This window comes from Neoarius graeffei, chromosome 2 (assembly GCF_027579695.1).
Source record: "Neoarius graeffei isolate fNeoGra1 chromosome 2, fNeoGra1.pri, whole genome shotgun sequence".
In the NCBI taxonomy this organism is placed as follows: Eukaryota; Metazoa; Chordata; class Actinopteri; order Siluriformes; family Ariidae; genus Neoarius; species Neoarius graeffei.
The window spans coordinates 36545836-36556560 of NC_083570.1; the positions used below are offsets into that span (position 1 = coordinate 36545836).

The 10725-nt window shown below is 48.0% G+C and overlaps 1 long non-coding RNA gene across 1 annotated transcript; it reads left to right on the top strand.

The window, feature by feature from the left end:
- The first annotated feature begins 1200 nt into the window (after window positions 1-1200).
- On the top strand, window positions 1201-2145 carry LOC132872595 (uncharacterized). Its single transcript, XR_009651457.1, has 3 exons — window positions 1201-1307; window positions 1580-1739; window positions 1957-2145. It is a non-coding gene; the product is annotated as an uncharacterized LOC132872595 (long non-coding RNA).
- Window positions 2146-10725: the final 8580 nt, after the last annotated feature.

A 10725-nucleotide genomic window follows, 5' to 3' on the forward strand; every position in this document is an offset into this window, starting at 1 on the left:
AGAAAATTTGGCATCTTCCTCAGCAGTCACCACGCATTGGTCCCCTGAAGCTCCTACATGTTCTCCACCAGCCCGCAAGAAGCCCCGCACACAGCTTGTGAATGCTCCCCACATCAAAGCCCCTGAAGGTATGGCCTGTGACACATTACTGGTACCAAGTTATTCATAATTCTTGACATTATGGCTGTGATCAGTGCTCAGTATCCCATTTTTCTGCTGCCATGTTTTATTGCTCATTTTAGTGTCTTAGTATGACACTGTACTAGCCTGGCTAAAGCCATCCCCTTTCTGCTTCTTTCCATTCGCAGTATAGGGTCTGGATACACAGTGCTGGGAGGGGTTTGCTCATGTAGCCAGACTACCGGGCCAATAAGCGAACGGGGCAGGTTTAGGGGAGGGCGCTAATGGCGATGATGCCAAATGATGTCGGGCACATACGTCATGGGCAACTGTCAGCGATTGAGTGAGAGCAAGTCCAATCGTTTCAAACCAGAGTGGAGTTCATTCCTCCCACCTAACAATCGCTTCAGGGCACTGTGTATCCAGACCCTATACTGTGAATGGAAAGAAGCAGAAAGGGGATGGCTTTAGCCAGGCTAACACTGTATAGCACTTTGGCTAGTTTCCACTGTTTGTGAATGTGCTTTTTAAATTCAACTTACTAATGAATCTAATGCAAATGTCAATATAGCCCTATTACGAGAAAATTTCCCATCTTCCTCTATCACCACGCCTTGGTCCCCTGTGGTCCCCACACCACCTTGGAATCCGCCTCGGAGGCCCTCAGATTCCACTGCAGACCTTGTAAGATCTTTTCAAAGATGGTTAAAAGAAAATGTGTTCGCTTTGAATCTGTGTGGAACACTAAATACAGATTTAATGAGGGTGTATACAATTCTGATGCCCATTTTCTTTTGTTTTTCCCAAGATCCCTCCACAAGAACAGCATTTGGATCACTCCATGACACCAGAACATGGCCGGGTTTCTGTAGAGGCTGTGCCTACATGTATGTATTTTACAAAGGTGGACAGTAAACAGCAATGGACTTATTGTGTATAAATGTGTTCTACCAACGCTTTTATTTCTGTCTTATTTTGCAGCCCTTCTGAGGGAGATTCTTATCCAGTTGACTACTATCCGGGAGCAGCAAATGCTCATTTTGGTTCAACTCCAGTCACACTCCACTGGTCATCCAGTTTCTGAAGCTCTGCCTGATGCGTCACACTGTCGACTGCCACTTTCTTCCCAGGAAGACCTTCAGAATCTGGAGGTCCTCTTGAAGAACCCCGAAGAGAAAAGAAATTTGGTGAGCAAACGATTAAAAAAAAAAACATGAAATGCAGTTGGCAGGAAATGTTTTGGCAGCTGTGGCCTAATTGGTTAAGGAGTTGGTCTTTGGATCAGATGGTTGCAGGTTGGGATCCCACCCTGACCAATGGAAGGTGTATACCGACACCTTCATCCATGGTTGAAGTGCCCTTGAGCAAGGCACCTAACGTTGCTTCAGGGACTGTAACCAATATCCTGTAAAAGTGTAATGTGATGTAGTAATTGGTGATATGCATACACTTCTTTCAGACAGTACATCTGGGAATTGTGGGGGGATTGACTGTGAAGGAGACCGTTTGGCGCATAATGAAGAGGACAGTAACCACATCTCTGGCGAAAGGACTGAACTGGAGTGGCGCGAATGGCAAGCCAGCATTCAAAAACTTGGCTTTGAAGCTTGTTGTTCTGGGTAAGTTTTAGCTTTGTCACTTAAACAAATTGGTTTGGATGTATGGGCTATAAAAATGTGAAGTTCTTTGCACTAAATCACTGTCACATAAGGGTGATCTGACGAGTTTTAATATATCCTCTGCATTAAGTGATGTACAGTTGCTGACACTGGAGTGAAAGTTGCACTTCTGCATGAATGGTCATGTATTTCTGTCCCCCCCCCCCCCCCCCCCCAGATGCTGTCAGAAGAAATGTGTTGACAAAAGATGCTTCAGACAAACAAATTGAACAGTTGATCACCCGCTGGCTCCAGCTAGCAGCGGACAGAGATGGAGGAAGGAGTCAAAGGGGTCGTCAGGCTTCCTAAAGGCATCGTGTTGGTTACACATTTTTAGTGCGCGTGTGTGTGGTGGTTTGTGTGTGTGTGGTGGTTTGTGTGTGTGTGGTGGTTTGTGTGTGCGTGCATGTGATTTTTAGTTTATTCACATGAATGGAAATGTTTTTTGAAGTTTCAATTTGATATCTTTTAGTTTGAAATTTTACCCTATTAACCTGTAGTATCTCCCAATGGCAAAATGCATGTGAAATCTGTTACAACCTCCCCTTTGGTTTTAAATTTTTTTTTTTTTTAAACACCGAGTAACATGGTGGCAATCTGACCACCAGTGTGGGCCGGCGGAGAAAAAAAAAAACAAAACAGTTGCGCGCTGGCCATATGATAAGCAATGTTAAGTTTCTTAAAGAAACTGTTAACATTGCTTATCATATTAAAGGCCAGCACGCAACTGTAATAAGCAATGTTAACTGTAATAAGCAATGTTAAGTTTCTTAAAGAAACTGTTAACATTGCTTATCATATTAAAGGCCAGCGCGCAACTGTTTTTTTTCTCCGCCGGCCCACACTGAACCACCGGCCCACCGGGAAAACTCCCGCTACTCCCAATGGCCAGTCCGGCACTGGGATACACACACTGAAAGGGCATACAGTGGGGCAAAAAAGTATTTAGTCAGCCACCAATTGTGCAAGTTCTCCCACTTAAAAAGATGAGAGAGGCCTGTAATTTTCATCATAGGTATACCTCAACTATGAGAGACAGAATGGGGGTAAAGAATCCAGGAAATCACATTGTAGGATTTTTAATGAATTAATTGGTAAATTCCTCGGTAAAATAAGTATTTGGTCACCTACAAACAAGCAAGATTTCTGGCTCTCACAGACCTGTAACAACTTCTTTAAGAGGCTCCTCTGTCCTCCACTCGTTACCTGTATTAATGGCACCTGTTTGAACTCGTTATCAGTATAAAAGACACCTGTCCACAACCTCAAACAGTCACACTCCAAACTCCACTATGACCAAGACCAAAGAGCTGTCAAAAGACACCAGAAACAAAATTGTAGACCTGCACCAGGCTGGGAAGACTGAATCTGCAATAGGTAAGCAGCTTGGTGTGAAGAAATCAACTGTGGGAGCAATTATTAGAAAATGGAAGACATACAAGACCACTGATAATCTCCCTCGATCTGGGGCTCCATGCAAGATCTCACCCCATGGGGTCAAAATGATCACAAGAATGGTGAGCAAAAATCCCAGAACCACACGGGGGGACCTAGTGAATGACCTGCAGAGAGCTGGGACCAAAGTAACAAAGGCTACCATCAGTAACACACTACGCCGCCAGGGACTCAAATCCTGCAGTGCCAGACGTGTCCCCCTGCTTAAGCCAGTACGTGTCCAGGCCCGTCTGAAGTTTGCTAGAGAGCATTTGGATGATCCAGAAGAGGATTGGGAGAATGTCATATGGTCAGATGAAACCAAAATAGAACTTTTTGGTAAAAACTCAACTTGTCGTGTTTGGAAGAGAAAGAATGCTGAGTTGCATCCAAAGAACACCATACCTACTGTGAAGCATGGGGGTGGAAACATCATGCTTTGGGGCTGTTTTTCTGCAAAGGGACCAGGACGACTGATCCGTGTAAAGGAAAGAATGAATGGGGCCATGTATCGTGAGATTTTGAGTGAAAACCTCCTTCCATCAGCAAGGGCATTGAAGATGAAACGTGGCTGGGTCTTTCAGCATGACAGTGATCCCAAACACACCGCCCGGGCAATGAAGGAGTGGCTTCGTAAGAAGCATTTCAAGGTCCTGGAGTGGCCTAGCCAGTCTCCAGATCTCAACCCCATAGAAAATCTTTGGAGGGAGTTGAAAGTCCGTGTTGCCCAGCGACAGCCCCAAAACATCACTGCTCTAGAGGAGATCTGCATGGAGGAATGGGCCAAAATACCAGCAACAGTGTGTGAAAACCTTGTGAAGACTTACAGAAAACGTTTGACCTCTGTCATTGCCAACAAAGGGTATATAACAAAGTATTGAGATGAACTTTTGTTATTGACCAAATACTTATTTTCCACCATAATTTGCAAATAAATTCTTTAAAAATCAGACAATGTGATTTTCTGGATTTTTTTTTTCTCATTCTGTCTCTCATAGTTGAAGTGTACCTATGATGAAAATTACAGGCCTCTCTCATCTTTTTAAGTGGGAGAACTTGCCCAGTGGTCGACTGACTAAATACTTTTTTGCCCCACTGTACATTTGAGTTTTGTATTTGGAATTGTATGTATAATAATTGCATTAAGGAAATAAACTGACTGCTGTTGACCCTGTTTGTAATTTTTTTTAAGGTATTGAACACGCTTAACTAAGAAAGTGACTTAAGCTTGAACGTCTCTTACCATTTTCATATGCAGTACAAAGAATAATACTTAGGAGGCTATTTTTGTGATTACCTAGACACATGACTTGATATCTGAGGACTGACTCGTAAGTGCCGTGCACTGTTCTAAATTTGTATAAAATAGCTTTTCTTCATTATATACGAACTCTTATGAAGTCTAAGATCTGCTGGACACCCTATGTTGGTGTTTTAAACAACATATGAGTGTGAATAAAGCCGCATATATGAGCGGTAATGATTAGATTTGATTTTTGCAGCATAGCTGCTAGATGGCCACTCGGCGTTCCGGAATTGGCCCGAGTGTAATTTTGCATACCTACAGTTACCAGCGCCAGAAGCAGGCCAATTTCTAAACATGCGGCTTTCCGCACTCGGTCCGCATTCGAGCCGAGTGCTCGGCACGGAATCGGACCTAGATTCACTCCCGAGTGTTGGCTGACTGTTTTTTTTTTGTCGTAATCGAGCCGTTTCCGGGCCGCGGGCATTTTGCTGTTTGGGCAGTTACCAGCACCAGAAGCGGGCCGATTTCTAAACATACGGCTTTCCACACTCGGTCCGCATTCGAGCCGAGTGCTCGGCACGGAATCGGACCTAGATTCACTCCCGAGTGTTGGCCGACTGTTTTTGCCGTAATCGAGCTGCTTCCGGGCCACGGGCATTTTGCTGTTTGGGTTACTATAGATGATAATATCATCCAGAAAGGCGGCCGCATAAGTGGTGTGAGGGCGGAGGACTCTGTCCATCAGCCGCTGAAATGTAGCGGGCGCCCCAAACAGCCCAAATGGAAGGGTGACGAACTGGTGTAAACCAAACGGTGTGGAAAAGGCCGTTTTCTCTCAGGATAGTGGAGTCAAGGGGATCTGCCAATATCCCTTCGTCAAATCCAGCGTCGAATAAAAGTGAGCAGTGCCGAGTCGATCGAGCAACTCATCAATACGAGGCATCGGGTACGCATCGAATTTAGACACCGCGTTGACTTTTCTATAGTCCACACAGAACCACACCGACCCATCGGCCTTGGGGACCAAGACCACCGGGCTGCTCCAGTCACTGTGGGTCTCCTCGACGATGCCCATTTCGAGCATGGTCTCCAGTTCTTCCCGAACCACCTTTTTTTGTGTTCGGGTAACCTGTAAGGGCGGCTACGCACTACTACCCCCGGGGGCATATCTATGTGGTGCTCTATGAGGTTGGTGCGACTGGGCAGCAGCGAGAACACATCCGAAAACTTGGTCTGCAACTGGGCGACCTCCGTGAGTTGGGTCGGGGAGAGGTGGTCTCCACAGGGAACCGGAGAGGTGCATGATGCCAATGCCCTCTTTTGAACCTCCGGTCCCAGCTCCGCCTTCTCTGGAACCACCGACACCAACGCCACGGGGACCTCCTCATTCCAGAGTTTAAGGAGGTTGAGGTGGTAAATTTGTAGTGCCCCACCCCTGTCCGTTCGCCTCACCTCATAGTCGACGTCCCCGACTCGCCGTGTGACCACAAAGGGCCCTTACCACTTGGCGATCAATTTGGAGCTCGACGTGGGCAACAGTACGAGTACTTTATCTCCCTGGGTGAACTCCCTAAGGCGTGTACCCTTGTTGTACAGGCGGGCTTGCCATTCCTGGGCCTGCCGCAAATTCTCCTGAGTTAGGTGGGTGAGTGTGTGGAGTTTTGCGCGCAGGTCCATAACATATTGAATTTCGTTTTTGCTTTGTGAAGGTCCCTCCTCCCAATTTTCCCACAGCACATCTAGGATGCCGCGCGGCTTGCGCCCATATAATAATTCGAACGGGGAGAACCCCGTGGAGGCTTGGGGAACCTCTCGCACTGAGAACAACAAGGGTTCGAGCCACTTATCCTAATCACGTGCGTCCTCACTTACTAATTTTTTAATGATATTTTTGAGGGTGCGATTGAACCGTTCCACTTAGCCGTCCGTTTGTGGGTGATACACACTGGTGCGGATCGGCTTAATCCCCAATGACCCATACAGTTCGCGTAGTTTCCGTGACATGAATGTAGTGCCTTGATCAGTCAGAATCTCTTTCAGGATTCCGACTCGGGAGATAACGCGGAAGAGTGCCTCTGCAATACGGCGTGCTGAGATATTGCACAGAGGCACTGCTTCCGGGTATCGCGTTGCATAGTCCACCAGAACTAATATAAAGCGGTACCCTCGTGCTGACCGATCTAATGGCCCGACAAGATCCATCCCAATTCTCTCAAACGGGGTCTCGATCAATGGAAGAGGGCACAAAGGCGCTTTTAGAATGGCCGCTGGATTTACTAACTGGCATTCGTGGCATGCCGTACACCACCTACGAACATCGCCGCGAATCCCCAGCCAATAGAATCAGGCCAATAGAATCATTATTCGGGCTAGTGTCTTATCCTGCCCCAAGTGTCCAGCCATGGGATTAAAGTGAGCCACCTGGAATACCAATTCCCGGCGGCTCTTCGGAATCAAAAGCTGCGTGACTCGCTCTTTAGTTTGAGTGTCCTGCTCCACTCGGTATAACCTATCCTTCATAATTGCGAAGTAGGGGAAGGACGGGGTGGCGTTCGGCTGGAGCGTTTGACCATCGATTACTCTCACTTGGTCAAACGCATGTCGCAGAGTCTCGTCTCGCGATTGTTCTAATGGGAAATCCGCGAGGGATTCCCCAATAGAGAGAGGAGGAGCCGGCGGCTCCTCACTCTGACGTGGAGTTGACGTAGATGGCTCTGTGACAGCTGCTCCCGCCAAAGCGACACTGGGACCTCCCCCTGTCAAATGGCAGTACCCACTCTTTACTAAGCGTGTCATTAACCCCCGAAATCCCAGCCAATCAGTCCCCAAAATTAAAGAGTGGGTAAGGCGAGGATTAACCGCCGCCTTCACTATAAATTTTTCCCCTCTGAAAAAGATGTGGACCAACACCAAAGGGTAGCTGTGAACATCCCCGTGCACACACAACACCTTCACCCCCTGTGCACCCCCCAATGCCTTGTTTTGAACCAGGCTTTGGTGAATTGAGGGCTGATTACAACCAGAATCCACCAATGCCTAATATGTAGCCCCTTGGATACTCACCGGTATGCGATACGCTCTGGCCCGATCGAGGGCAGCCTCTGGCGCGTCAGGGATCCGAACCACCATGCCCAATTCCATTGCTGTGCAGTGTTGTTGAAGGTGGCCCGGCTCCCCGCAGTGCCAGCAAACCGGCCCAGGCTTTCCCTCTGCACCGGTGTTTTGGGGCTCACTCACCTGAGGGGGGGGAGAGACAGACACAGAAGGGAGAAACGGGAGGGCACCATGGATGCGGCGGGCTGGCTGGGGTGGTGCCGGCCCCCGTCTCCGCGGTGGGGGAATGGGGCGAGGACGGGACACAGAAGGAGGGGGAGAGAGAGAAGACGAGAGAAGAGTAGATGCCGTCTGCTGTCCTGCCGCCGGAACAGCCACCAAATAATCCTCCGCCAGCTCGACTGCCCGATCCAGCGATGCCAGGCGGTGGCACTGGATCCACTCCGCGGTTCCTGCGGGTAAGTGAGCGATGAACTGTTCCAGCACCACCTGGTCGATGACTCCCTCGGCGTCGTGGTTGTTGGCCCTCAGCCATTGCCAGCAGGCATCCTGGAGCTGCTGGCCGAACGCGAACAGCCTGCTGACTTCCTCCAAGCGCAGAGCGTGGAAGAGCTGGCACTGTTGCTCTGGCGTGCGCCCCATGTGCTGGAGGACGGCCCGGCGGAGGTCCGCGTAGTCCAGCCGGCAGTCGGCAGGGAGCTGTAGCGCAGCCAGCTGTGCCTCTCCCGTTAGGAGGGGGAGGAGGCGCGCCGCGTGCTGCTCCATTGGCCAACCTGAGGCTTCTGCGACCTGTTCGAATAGCGTGATGAACGCCTCGGGGTCGTCCTGCAGGCCCATCTTGGTGATGGTGAGGGGAGACGGGCCCGCAGCCAGAGCGCTGGTGGACCCCCCCCCGACGCGAGGAGGTGCTGGAACTCCTCGCGGTCTTCCTGCTGGGCCAGCACCAGGGCTTCGAAGCGCCGCTCTTGTTCCTTCCGGAGGGTGATGAGCTCCTGGTGCTGGCTTTGCTGGGCTGTGGTGAGGGCGTGGACCAGGTCGGCAAACGGGGAGGACTCCATGGGGCTGATCGGTGGGTGCTCCACTCTGGATCCCGGGTTTCAGCACCACTGTAAGGGTTCACTATGTGTGGGTGGAGCACAGAGGACAGCAGGACAGAGATCAGGTGTAACAGAGGCTTTATTGGCACACTTTTCAGCATTGACAATCTATATGCTTCTAACACACACACACCAGCGTCTCATCCAGGGATGACCTCCTCTGCTCTCGCTCTCCCTCCTTAAATAGGGCGCGGTCACTGGGAAGACACACACAAACACAGGTTAATTGCCGGCAGGTGTAGTGATTCTGCCACTTACCTTCCCTGACTCCGCCCTCCTGTCACAGACCGGTGCTTGACCACGCCCCCACTGCCACACCAACCTAGAGGTAAGAAAAGCACAAACTAGTTTTTCTGCATCATGTAGTGGCATTATATTTCTTATCTTTGCAATATTTCTGAGATGAAAGAAAGATATCCTCATAAAGTTATCAATATGAGTTTCAAATGAAAGACAGAGTTAATGATCATCCCAAGGTCTTTTACTGCTGCATGTGAAGAAAAAAAAGGCCATACACAGTTACAATGTAATCAGAAAACCTACTTCTAGCTGCATGTGGTCTTAGTACAAGTACTTCTGTCTTGTCAGAGTGAAGTAGAGGGAAGTTAATAAGCATCCAGTGTCTAATGTCCTTTACACATTCCTCAAGTGGATTAAGCTGGTGTCTCTCACCTGGTTTTACAGAAACATAGTACAACTGTGTGTCATCAGCATAACAGTGGAAGCTAATACCATGCTTATGAATAATATTACCCAGAGGTAACATATATAAAGAGAAAAGCATCAGGCCTAAGACAGAACCTTGTGGAACACCAAACTTTACCTTAGTATGCATAGAAAAATCACCAGTAATCAGTTAAATAAGAGCTGAGCCAGGAGAGGGCCATTCCCTTAACTCCCACAACATTTTCTAGTCTATCCAGGAGAATGGAATGGTGTCAAAGGCTGCACTAAGGTCAAGCAATACAAGCAGGGAGACACAGTCCTGATCAGATGCTAACAGTAGGTTGTTTGCTACTTTAACCAGTGCTGTATCTGCACTATGATGTCTAAATCCTGACTGATACATTTCATGGGTGTTATTCCGATGTAGATATGAGCATAACTATGCAACAACCTTTTCTAGGATCTTGAAGATAAAGGGAAGGTGTGATATTGTCCTATAAGTGGACAGCTGACAGGGGTCAAGGCCAGGTTTTTTAATCAAGGGTTTGACACTTGCTAGTTTAAAGGATTTAGGTACATAGCTAAGGGAAGAATTGATTATTTTTAGAAGAGGTTCAATTGTTTCTGGTATTATCTGTTTGAGTCATGGGCGATTGCTCTAAGACAACGAGGGAGGCTCAGCCTCCTCTAAAAATGACGAACATCATGTAGGATGAATTGCACTAGGCTTATGTTATAGCCGACCTTATAACATTGCTATTTCAGATCCAGAATCATAGAAATATATGTGCTCAACCCACTACAGTGCGAAATCATTCCCTTATAACTTTAATGTGTGCGTGAGTTTTTCCCCCTCGTGACAGCGCGATGCAGCGCAGCCTCAGTGGACTTCAATGGCATTTGGGAGCTCTGCACTTTTCAATCTCAAAATGCAAGATGATTATTGGACAAATACTGCGAAAACGCCAGCCCACGGAGTCTCACGGACTCCCAGCCTCAGTGGACTTCAATGGCATTTGGGAGCTATGCGCTTTTCAATCTCAAAATGCAAGATGATTATTGGACAAATACTGCGAAAATGCCCGCCCACGGACTCCAAGCCTCACAGTGGGAGGGACATGGCAGTTTCCGCGAGGAGACTAGTGATTGGTGAAAGCGGACGGATATTTTCTTTGATTGACAGCTCGTTTCAAATATAGACAGGCAGCGGTGAATTTCAGTTCAGTCCCATGCGATTCACAAGTGCTGTGGTGTATTGTAAGAGATCAGCTTACATTTCGATTTCATTCATTACATACGGTTTCTACCAGCTTTTTTAGTTTGTATATATTTTCATTGTAAATAAAGTGTTGTCAAGTTTGCTATCTTAGTTCCAGAAATTTCGTTTATTTGAGTGACTGAACTTGAACTTGAGGGGGCTAGTCAGCTAGCAAGAAAGCTGCGCACGGAT